This window comes from Mesoplodon densirostris, chromosome 8, assembly GCF_025265405.1.
Source record: "Mesoplodon densirostris isolate mMesDen1 chromosome 8, mMesDen1 primary haplotype, whole genome shotgun sequence".
NCBI lineage: Eukaryota > Metazoa > Chordata > Mammalia > Artiodactyla > Ziphiidae > Mesoplodon > Mesoplodon densirostris.
In genome coordinates this window covers 59,805,271-59,818,030 of record NC_082668.1, presented here as the reverse complement: position 1 = coordinate 59,818,030, position 12,760 = coordinate 59,805,271, and positions in this window count along the sequence as shown.

Here is a 12,760-nt window from a genome sequence, read left to right as displayed (position 1 = left end):
TAAGACCCGGTGCAACCAAATAAGCAAATAAATAAATATTAAAAAAAGAAAAAAAAAAAAGAAAAAGAAACCAAAATGTCCCCAGCAATTACCCCAGATTACATCTCTTCTAAGTATTAACTGTTAATAAGCTGAAATAGCCATTAGTAGTTTGGCTTTTACTTTCTAGGATTTCTGGATTTTATACTAGTGATTCTATAATTTCAATATACTTCTTAAAATTGAATTATGCATATTCAGTGCATAGAGTGAACCAGTTAAGAGAGAGAGCCTGCAGCAATATATTATTGCCTCTTTAGTCGTCTTTTCTTAATGTTTTTTTCCCCAGAAAGAAAATTAAGCTAGCCTTTTAAAAATTGTGTTCTGCTATAGTCTACAATTTTGAGAGGAAAAGTGATGAATGTTTTTATTTTCATGTCAAGAGCTCAGCAAGAATTTGCTTCTATTTTGAATGTGGAGCCTACTGTGTGCAAAACAGGTGTGACAAAAGCCCAGCTTCCTTTCTGAACACCTGTTAGAGCTGTTTTCTTTCTTTTGTTCTGTTTTTTATTTTTCTCAGTTGTAATCACTTAACCATAAAAAGTCTGGATATTTATACAGACTATTGTGCTTCATTTGTCACGTTCCTTTTCTGAGTTTGATTTTTATTTTACTTGTTTGGTCCAGGATAGATTCAAGATATGTTTTCCTTGACTTGAAGGAAAACATGATTTAGCTCCTGGAATATTCACCTGATGCCTTGCGCTAATTAGTCGTGGTGTCCTTATTTTGGCATAAAGCCTGCAGGACATGCTATGGTTCTGAACCGCTTTGCCATCCCAGCCATCCCTTGCCCTTTCCCTTCTCTGCTCCACATCTCAGCCAGCTCCTGCAGGCTGTTTCCCAGGCTCCTGTGTCAGCTGTCTTCCTGCCGGCTTCGGCCCATAGGAGGCACTGTTGGGATCCTGGAGGGAGGGAGGGATGGAGAAGCCAGTGTATTCCCCCTCTTTTTCTGCCTTAGGCACCCTCCCCGGCAGCAACTGTGTTTTCTCCCAGGCTCCAACTCCTGCTGCACAAGCCTACCACCAAATCAGCCCTGGCAATACCGCCTCCTCCCTCAGGCCTGTTTAAAAGTGTAATGGCTTCCTGTGGTTGTTAATCCCTGAATTCTTCTCAGTTTTTCCGTCCTCTGTACAATGGATGTATCAAATCCTCTGTTGGAAGTAATGAGTGTGGTTTCCTTTTTTCTGGTTGGACTCAGCACATTTGTCCATTTTATGTTTTCATAAGGGTCTTATCCTATTTCTAGGGGAAGGAATGATTTTTACAGAGAAGTAGTCATTTTCTTTTCTTTTCTGCAATGCTGTGTGCCTTGTGAGATCTTTGTTCCCTGGCCAGAGATCAAACCCGTGCCCCCTGCAGTGGAAGCACAGAGTCTTACCTCCAGGGAAGTCCCAAGAAGTCGCCTTTTTAAACTTAGGGATCTATCTGTTCTCCTCCATGTGGCTTGGCTAATGTCATCATTCTTTTAGCTCCTTACCTTCCATACTTGCTTCCCACCTCTGATAATACCCAACCGAGGCCCAGTCCTTCTCCCATTCTCCATCCTTAAAGCATATGACATCTGTCTTCTGTCTTCTGTGCACATATATGCACAACAATTTGCCTTTAAATTATTATTATTATTATTATTATTATTTTTGCGGTATGCGGGCCTCTCACTGTTGTGGCCTCTCCCGTTGCGGAGCACAGGCTCCGGACGCGCAGGCTCAGCGGCCATGGCTCACGGGCCCAGCCGCTCCGCGGCATGTGGGATCTTCCCGGACCGGGGCACGAACCTGTGTCCCCTGCATCGGCAGGCAGACTCTCAACCACTGCGCCACCAGGGAAGCCCTGCTTTTAAATTTTTTAAATCCTTTTTTATATAGTGTTCTTAACAAGAGTGTCACGGCTATAGGATAGCAAAAAGGGCACTAGATTACCCACCCAGAATTTGAGTCTTGTGATCTTGCTTGAATCCCTCAGCCTCTTCCTGCACAACAGTGCCCTCAGTAGTAAAACAGGGGAAAAGATGACTTCTTCATCAGAGCTATGAAGAGCAAATGAGATTAATGAAAGGATTTTGTAAATGATAAAATGTAAGAAGTTATTATTTAAAAACAGTGAATAATAAGACTATCTTTTCTTGAAACAGGTGTAATTTTATTTTATTTTTCAATATTTATTTATTTGGCTGTGTTGGGTCTTTGAGGCACGAGGGATCTTCGTTGCCGTGTGCGAGATCTTCACTGTGGCATGTGGGACCTTTAGTTGATCCATGCGGAATCTTTAGTTGTATCATGTGGACTCTTAGTTGTGGTGTGTGGGATCTAGTTCCCTGGCCTGGGATCAAACACATGCCCCTTGCATTGGGAGTGCGGAGTCTTAGCCACTGGACCATGAAGGAAGTCTGTGAAACAAACGTAATTTTAAAAGTTAGCACAAAGGTGTTTCTCAATTCGAATTTATAGTGAAGTTTAATAGCATCACACAGCCTTCATCTAACATGGGGTTTCTCAGTCATGGTTCTATTGACGTTTGGGACTGGATAATTCTTTGTTGTAGGAACTTGCTCTGTACATTGTAAAATGTTTAGTGGAATCCCTGCCTCTAGCTGCTAGATGCCAGTAACACCTTCCTCCTCATTTTTGACAATCAAAACATTTCTAAACATTGCCAGATTTCCCTAGGAGAAAGGGTGGAGCAAAAAAACCAAAAACCAAACAAACAAACAAAAAACCCAGGTTGAGAACCACTGATCTAACCAAACCTACTTGGGAAATGTGTCACCTCCTTTTAATTTAAGCTGTTAAAAAAAAAAAGAGTTTGACTTTCAAAGAAGATTTTGGAAAAGAACTTTTAAAAATGCAGTTCAGGGACTTCCTTGGAGGTGCAGTGGTTAGGAATCCACCTGCCAGTGCAGGGGACATAGGTTCGAGCCCTGGGAAGATGCTACATGCCGAGGAGCAACTAAGCCCATGCACCACAACTACTGAGCCTGCCCTCTAGAGCCCGTGTGCCACAACTACTGAAGCCCACGTGCCTGGAGCCCGTGCTCTGCAACAAGAGAAGCCACTGCAATGAGAAGCCTGCTCCCCGCAGCTAGAGAAAAACCCATGCCCAGCAACGAAGACCCAACACAGCCAAAAATAAATAAATAAAATAAAAGTTAAAATGCAGTTCGGTCATGAAACATACCCTGTTTTAGAGATGCATAAGCCCTGCAGTGAAGGTCAGTGATCACTATCATAGCAGTCATGTGTCTTACTAAAGTATTTATGTTGGAGAGACTCATCTTCCTGCTGAATATGTGATTGGACTGCCTAATTAAGTGGGTTTCTTCATACAATTAATACCTTTTGTTATTTTTACTAGGTATTAAAAAACCACACTAATACTTTATATCTGACTATCATATGTTGATATCTTTTGATGTCCTTTAAGGCAAGGGAACTCGAATATTAGTAGGAACGTATATTTCAGTCATAATATGACTCAGATATTCTGGATCTGTACTTATACAGGCTACCTTGAGTAGCAGCAGGAGTTAGAATTTTATGAGAATCACTGCTAGGTCATAATCAGTACAACTTTTCATATTCTTGATTCCTAATGAGAAACTCTCTTTGTTATTGGATTTCTAGGACGCTGGAAACCCACCTGTAGCTATTTAAAATCCAGAAATTATTGGGAGTTCCCTGGTGGTCCAGCGGTTAGGACCTGGTACTTTCACTGCCGTGGCCGCGGGTTCAATCCCTGGTTGGGAAACTAAGATCCCACGAGCCTCCCACAAGCTGTACAGTGTGGAAAAAAAAAAAAAAGTCCAGAATTTATTATTTTAAAAATATTGGTATCAGGTCTCTAAAACTGTCTCTTCTAGCTTATATTGTCAACAGGTTTCTAAAACCAGTTTCCCATCTCAGCTGTGTCAGTTAGCTTTCTTACTAGCTTAAGAAAATATTGACCAAAGTAGATTGTAAAACAGGAGAAACAGGTTGTAGCAATAGGGCTACTTTTGCTGGGAAGACAGAAAAGCTATATTATCCTTAACATGAATATACTGCTAAGCTTTGTGGACACACAATATTTCCAAGATAGGTAAAAAAGAATACTGCATCAGGAGAATTAAATTCATTTCCTCATCTATGATTTTTTTTTTGCATTCTCCTGGTTAATCTTCTTTGGGGGACTATGGACCCTCTTTGAAGGACTTATCAGCATCAACAATAATATCAGTAAAATGATTAATACTGTAATAGGAGTGGAGCGGGCACGCGGCCGTTAGCGCCTGATTGTTATCGCGAGACCTGGAGCTCGGTGGTTAGTGGTCCGGCTCAGGAACAGTGAGCCTCGTGGTGTTGCTTTCGGCAGCGAGTGCGGTGAGAGGCGGATCGTGGCTTTCTCCCTGGAGGCCCTCCAGGCCCTGTGGCCTCGTGCTGGCGGGTGAGCCGGGGGGCCTGGGGACAAGCTGAGAGCTGTGTTCCGCAGAGCTCCAGAGCCCTCGCCACGGCGGCCCACTGGCGGCGCCCAGGCCTTGAGGCAGCAGTGAACCTCTCCCCAGTCCCTACTTCCTCGACCTAATGGCGGCGGCAGTCTCTGTGGGTCGCGGTCCATGGAGACCTCAGCAACTGGAGTATATGGACACTGCCATTAAGGTAACAGTTTCAACCAAACTTCAGTCTCTCCAAGTTTTAAAAATTGGTCCCCCTTAGATCTGTTGTCTACCGCTAGGAGGTGGCCAGAGGCCAGGGTTAAGTTGCAAGGAGATTGCGCAGCATTGCTTCAGGTCCACCTGTGTGATTGGGGCTGTTCTCAGAGAAGGGCAGTTGTTGTGAGCTGGGAATTCACCTGATTGGTGTTTGCTACAACATGTATTTGATCCTCTATAAATGATTCTCTCCAGTTTAAATGAAAAGCCTAAGGGCTGGTTGGGTCCTGGGCGCGTCGCTTGCTCAGCCATGACGGCTGAGCAGGGTCTGCGGACCTGGCCCTCAGGGCGCCGCCAGCTGAGATCTAACTCTTCAGCCGGGCCTGGGCTAAAGTTGAGCCTTGGGACCTTGCCCTTTCTTGTCAGAACAAAGATTAACATTTGTTTTGGTGGAGGTTTATAGTAACATTGTGACCTGACCATGACCTAACCTCAAGAACAAAGGATCTGACACCAAGAAGTTTGTAACAACTACCTACGTCCCTCCCTCACCTTTTCTATAAAAGGGCTTTGCTAAAAGCTTTTGGGGAGTTTGGGGTTTTTAAGGCATGAGCCACCTGTCTCCTTGTATGACCCTGCAATAAACCTTTCTCCTCTCCATACTGCTACGTTTTGGTATTGTTTGGCCTCACTGTGCCTCGGGCACACAGACTTGTGTTTGCTATCAGTATTATATATTGCTCTTAAAGGTTTTTTTCATAAAGTACTTTTAAAAAAACAATCTTATGATTGAGGTAGGTGGTAGGAGTTTAGGATGTAGACAGTGCTATTAAGTTGGTTCAGAAGGTTAGGGTCCTCTTATTTGCTATCCTACTATTGAATTTAGATGACTTTGGACCAGGCCTACCTCTACATTCACTGCCATTTTCCCAGTTTATCACATATTACTTCTGGCCTGCAACTTCTCATCTATCAGACCGCTGTGGACATGTTTGGATCTGCAAACTCTGCCAGAACAAAGCTTTGGCTAGCATCCCACACTATAAATCAGTATTCCCCAGTGGAAGTCTCTTGTTTCTGGAGAAGGAATCCATTTGAAGTATCAGTGTTTGCCTCATCTGTTTTTTGAGATCTGAGAAATGAAAAACTGTAAATATGTATAGAAATGATCTGAGCCAAATTTCCCATTCTCATCATAAACAAGGAACGAAAGATGTTAATGGTGGGCCATTTCAGATTCCTCCCTGCTATCTCTGATTAAGAAAAGCTATATGGCCAAGGTGGAATTAAATTACAGGGATTAGATTTACCTTCCCACTTGTAACAACCAAAACAAAACTCAAAACAAAAAGAAAACAAAACAAAAACAGAATACATGAAACAGTGGTTTTCAAGATACTGGCTATTAGGCAGTGAATGACAGTTATTCTTGAAAGAAAGGAAACATGAGAGATGAGACCAACTATTGCCCAGGTGTATTCACTTAAGAGACTTTTCAGGCCATGACATATGGAACAGGAACCGAGGTGAAGCCCAGTTAGGACCATGAATTGAAGAGACAGAAGTGAGAGTCCAGGGAGATCAAGACAGAGTTGATAGGATGAGTGATAAAGAGGACAGAGCTGCACAGAGAGAACATTGGCAGTCTGCAGAGGGACCCCTGTCAAATATTCAGCAGAGTCCTGATCAACATGTACCAATGAGGAAACTACATGAAGCCCAGGAAAGAATCATCTGGAAGCAATAGAGAGAACCCATGCCGTTGCCAGTTCTCACCAGCCAGGCTGGAAAAACTCATAATTCATAAGGTACTGGGTAGATTATTCAAGAAGGTCCTGCTTCATTAGTGGAGAATAATTAGCCTTAGACTGAGAACTGCTCCCAAGCTGTCAAACCATAAAAGCAAAAACTGAAGGGATCAAACTGTTTCCAAGTGACTTACCATCATTCCTGAGCGAAGCACAAGAAAATGTATGAGAATTCAAAAGTATCCAGCACCCAACAAAATAAAATCCACAAAGTATGCATGCAACCAAAGACTACCAGGCATGCGAAGAGATAGGAAAATGCAACCATAATGAGGAGAATAACCAATAAGTCAAAGTTGACACAAATTGACACAGTTGATATCATTAGCAGAAAAGAACATTAAAACAATTAGTGTAACTATACTATACATACTCAGAAAGTTAAGCAGAGATTTTAAAAGCAGATCCCAATCATATATCTAGAGATGAAAAGTACAATGTCCAAGATGAGAAATACACTGGATGGGATTAACAGCAAATTACATATAGCAGGAGATAAAGATTCGTGAATTTGAAGGCATAGCAATGGAAACCATACAAAATGAAACACAGAGAGAAAAAAAGAATCCAAAAAAATTAAAGAGCATCAGTGAGTTGTGGGGCAACTTTAAGCAACCTAAGGTATGAGTAGTTAGAGTCTCCACAGAAGAAAAGAAGGTAGGGAAAAAAAATATCTGGGAAAATATGTCCCCAAATTTTCCAAATGATAAAAACTATAAGCCCATAAATCCAAGAGGCTCAATGAAACCCCATCACAAGAAACATGAAGAAAATTACATCTAGGTCTCTTATCACAAAATTGTCAAAAAAATGGCAATAAGGAAGAAGAACCTAAAAGTATCCAGGATAAAAGACATGTTACATACAGAGCAATAAAAGTAAGAGTGACATGAGATTTTTCTTTTATTGGAAACAATCCAAGTGAAAACACAGTGGAGCAACATCTTTAAAGTAAAGAAATGAAAAAACTTGTCAGCCTAGAATTGTATGTCCCTCTAAAACATCTTTCAAAAACAATGGTGAGGTAAAGATATTTTCAGACATACAAAACCTGAAAGAATTCATTAGCAGCAGATCCTACAAGACAAGTTACAAGCCATTCCTCAGGCAGAAGGAAATTAAGAATGAAATTAATAAAAGAATTGTGTGCATAACAGTATCAAAATAATAGTCACATAACATATACAAAAATTAGCTCAAAATAGATCAAAGACAAAACGTAAGAGCTATAAAACTGTTGAAAGAAAACATGATTGTAAATCTTCATTACCTCTGATTAGGCAACAATTTTTTAGATATGACACCAAAAGCACAAAACAACCAAAGAAAATCTAGATACATTTGACTTCAAAGTTAAAAACTCATGTATTAAAGGACACTATCAAGAAAGTGAAAAGACAACCAAAATAATGGGAGAAAACATTTGCAAATTATATATCAGATAAGGAACTTGTATACAGAATATATAAAGAAGTTTTACAACTCAAAAATAAGATGAATAATTCAATTTAAAGTTTATGGTTAATTATATCACAATAAATATGTTTCAAGAATGATTATAATCAGAAGGGAACCAACTTACCTTCCCACTCTCAAATTAGTTATATAAACTCTCCTCCATTTAACTCCTCTCATTCTCTCCTTAATCCATCCCACAACTCCACTGACACAATCTTCCCAAGGTCATCAATGACCTGCATTTGTCTAATTCATTGTCAACATCTGTCCTAGTTATATTCACTCTTAGCAACATCAAAAATAGTTTACCACTGCATCCTTTTCAAAATAGCATTTTACTTTGTATTGTTCCATGAAATCACACCTAGTTTTCCTTTATCAAATTTGTATAACCAGCTGCATATGCATAATCTTCACTTAGATGTCTAATAGGTCGCTAAAACCCAAAATGTACATGACAATTCTTATCTATTCATTGTAACCCCATCCCATATGCACATATCAGACCCATTCTACTACTCTTCCCTTGTCTTTCTTATGAGAGTTAACACACAGTCATTTACCCAGATGCTCAGGCCCCAAACTAAGGAGTCATTTGCCATGTTTGATTGCTCTCTTTCCCTAATCTTACCACATCTAACCCATTGGCAGGTCTTAATAGTTCTAACCCCAAAATATATGCTGAATCTGCCCCACTCTGCAGTTGTGGGCCATTGTAAGGACTTTCACCTTTACTCCAAATGAAATGCAGGAGTTTGAGCAAAGTACTCACATGATCTAACAAGTCTTTAAAGGTCACACTGATTTTTGTGTTGAAATTGGCCTGGGGAGGGTGGCATAAATGAGCATAGGAAACTCAGAAAGCTATTACAATTTTTAAAAAGTGATAGTTTGGACTAGTGCATTGGTAATGGAGATGTAAGTGGTGGTTGAATTCTATTCTAATAAAGTAGATGTAGATCATGAGAGAAAAAGAAAAATTGAGTGATACCAGGAGTATGGCCTGAGCAACTGGAAGGATGGGTATGCCATTCCCCAAGTTGGAGAAGACCGTTGAAGGAGCATGTTTGGGTAGGAAGAGATAAGAAGTTTGACTTGAACATTTCCATTTAAAACCATTTATCAGGTATCTAGATAGAGATATCAAGTAGAGTTGTGTATATGAGTTTGGAATTCAGAGGAGAGGGCTGGAGAAGTAAATCCTGGAGTTGTTCATGTGTATATGGAATTTAAAGCCATGAAACTGGATAAAATCTCTAATGTAGGCAGCATGGATAGAGAAGAGACCATGAACTTAACCTTGGGGCCCTTCCATCGTTAGAAGTCAGGAGAATAAGGCAGAACCAGCAAGGAAGGCTATGACGAAGCAGCCAGTAAAGTAGGACAAAAACCAGGTGAGTGTATTAATATTTTAAGATGGGCAGAATTACAGTGTACTTGAATGCTGAAAGTAGTAACCCAGTGGAAAGGGAAAAATTGGTGATGCAGATGGAGAGATGTGATTTCCTGGAATCATGTCCTTGAGTAGGCAAGAAAGTACGCGGTTAGGATACTAAAGAACATGTTGGTCCAGATAGGGGAAGGGACAGGTCATTTGTAGTAACAGAAAGGAAGGCTGTATGTGGTATAGATGCAGAGAAGTAGATAGATGTCGTAGTGGGAAGTTCTGGAGGTTCTCTTTTGAAGGACAGATACAGTCACTGGAAAAGATAAGAGAGAAGGTCAAGGAACTGAGAGGCCATGGTAAATATTACAGTCACCAAGAATTATTGTAGGAGTAGTGTTGGATAAAATGACAATGAACTAGGGGCTAAAATCTTCAAGGAGTAAGGAGGAGTCTTCAGGGGGTACCCCTGTGATGAGGGATAACAGTACATATTATGGTGGGAAGGAATGGGATTCAAAGCCGGAGTTGGAGGGGAAGAGTAAGAGAAAATGATCTGGAAGCAGTAAAAAACAGTAAGGAGGATGCCTAGCCCACCACCAGGCCCAGTGGTAACAGGAACATGAGGGAAGACATTGGTACTGCTTGTGAAGGCTGTGGAGAAGCTTTGTTCCCAGGGAAGAGACAGGGGCATGTGGAAATGTAGAAATTCATGGATTAAGTTTTTCATTAAGTAGCTGGAGTGCTATCGAAGTTTAGTGTCCGGGGAAGAGGGATACTAAAAGTCCTCAAAGGTAGGGGCAGGCCTGCACAACATAGACTTACCCTGCCCACATGCCAGGAGCACCTCCACTGGGAATCTAACCAGAGAAGAGGTTGAGGATTCTCTTATTTGGGTTCCTCCAGAAAGCAACATTGATTATAAGTAGTTTGTTTAGAGGTGCTAGGAAGACTAGTAAAGGAAGGGAAAGTGATCCAGGGAAAAGGAGGCAACCAGTGGTGCACGGTTAAGCCAGGTACCTCAGTGGCTAACTGGAGCTTAACCTCACAGGAAGTTAAAAATGGGGAAATCCAAGAAAGGAGCAAAAGACGTCCCTTCCAAGTACTCAGTCTCTAGAGTGAGAGAGAGGAGGTAAATACACACCAACATCTGAGAGTCATTGACTGAGGGCGCAGATCTGAGGGATATGGGCAGAGCACTGACAACATCTGTTACAAGGATGTAGAATAAAGGTTTATATGAGGATAAATTACAATAAGCAGAATTGTAGGGTCAAAGGACAAGTATGTTTGTAATTTTAATAGACATCTCCAAATTGTCTGTTACACAGAGTATGCTAATTTACATTCATACCAGAAATGTATGAGAGTGTCTATTTCTTCATACCCTTCCTAAATCTGTGTTCTTTTTTTTTTTTTAATATCTTTATTGGAGCATAATTCCTTTACAATGGTGTGTTAGTTTCTGCTTTATAACAAAGTGAATCAGTTATACATATACATATGTTCAAATATCTCTTCCCTCTTGCGTCAGCCTCCCTCCCACCCTCCCTATCCCACCCCTCTAGGTGGTCACAAAGCACCGAGCTGATCTCCCTATGCTATGCGGCTGCTTCCCACTAGCTATCTATTTTACATTTGGTACTGTATATATGTCCATGCCACTCTCTCACTTTGTCACAGCTTACCCTTCCCACTCCCCATATCCTAAAGTCCATGCTCTAGTAGGTCTGTGTCTTTATTCCCATCTTACCCCTAGGTTCTTCATGACCTTTTTTTTTTTTTTCTTGGATTCCATATATATCTGTTAGCATACGGTATTTGTTTTTCTGACTTACTTCACTCTGTATGACAGACTCTAGGTCCATCCACCTCACTACAAATATCTCAATTTCGTTTCTTTTTCTGGCTGAGTAATATTCCATTGTATATATGTGCCACATCTTCTTTATCCATTCATCTGTTGATGGACACTTAGGTTGCTTCCATGTCCTGGCTATTGTAAATAGAACTGCAATGAACATTTTGGTACATGACTCTTTTTGAATTATGGTTTTCTCAGGGTATATGCCCAGTAGTGGGATTGCTGGGTCTTATGGTAGTTCTATTTTTAGTTTTTTAAGGAACCTCCATACTGTTCTCCGTAGTGGCTGAATCAGTTTACATTCCCACCAACACTGCAAGAGGGTTCCCTTTTCTCCACACCCTCTCCAACATTTATTGTTTGTAGATATTTTGATAATGGCCATTCTGACTGATGTGAGGTGATACCTCACTGTAGTTTTGATTTGCATTTCTCTAATGATTAATGATGTTGAGCATTCTTTCATATGTTTGTTGGCAATCTATATATCTTCCTTGGAGAAATGTCTATTTAGGTCTTCTGCCCATTTTTGGATTGAGTTCTTTGTTTTTTTTGTTATTGAGCTGCATGAGCTGCTTGTAAATTTTGGAGATTAATCCTTTGTCAGTTGCTTCATTTGCAAATATTTTCTCCCATTCTGAGGGTTGTCTTTTCGTCTTGTTTATGGTTTCCTTTGCTGTGCAAAAGCTTTGAAGTTTCATTAGGTCCCATTTGTTTATTTTTGTTTTTATTTCCATTACTCTAGGAGGTGGGTCAAAAAGGATATTGCTGTGATTTATGTCATAGAGGGTTCTGCCTATGTTTTCCTCTAAGAGTTCGATAGTTTCTGGCCTTACATTTAGGTCTTTAATCCATTTTGAGTTTATTTTTCTGTATGGTGTTAGGGAGTGTTCTAATTTCATACTTTTACATGTAGCTGTCCAGTTTTCCCAGCACCACTTATTGAAGAGGCTGTCTTTTCTCCACTGTATACTCTTGCCTCCTTTATCAAAGATAAGGTGACCATATTTGTGTGGGTTTATCTCTGGGCTTTCTATCCTGTTCCATTGATCTATATTTCTGTTTGTGTGCCAGTACCATACTGTCTTGATTACTGTAGCTTTGTAGTATAGTCTGAAGTCAGGGAACCTGATTCCTCCAGCTCCATTTTTCGTTCTCAAGATTGCTTTGGCTATTCGGGGTCTTTTGTGTTGCCATACATATTGTGAATTTTTTTGTTCTAGTTCTGTGAAAAATGCCAGTGATAGTTTGATAGGGATTGCATTGAATCTGTAGATTGCTTTGGGTAGTAGAGTCATTTTCACAATGTTTATTCTTCCAATCCAAGAACATGGTATATCTCTCCATCTATTTGTGTCATCTTTAATTTCTTTCATCAGTGTCTTATAAATTTCTGCATACAGGTCTTTTGTCTCCTTAGGTAGGTTTATTGCTAGATATTTTATTCTTTTTGTTGCAATGGTAAATGGGAGTATTTTCTTAATTTCACTTTCAGATTTCTCATCACTAGTGTATAAGAATGCCAGAGATATCTGTGCATTAATTTTGTATCCTGCAATTTTACCAAATTCATTGATTAG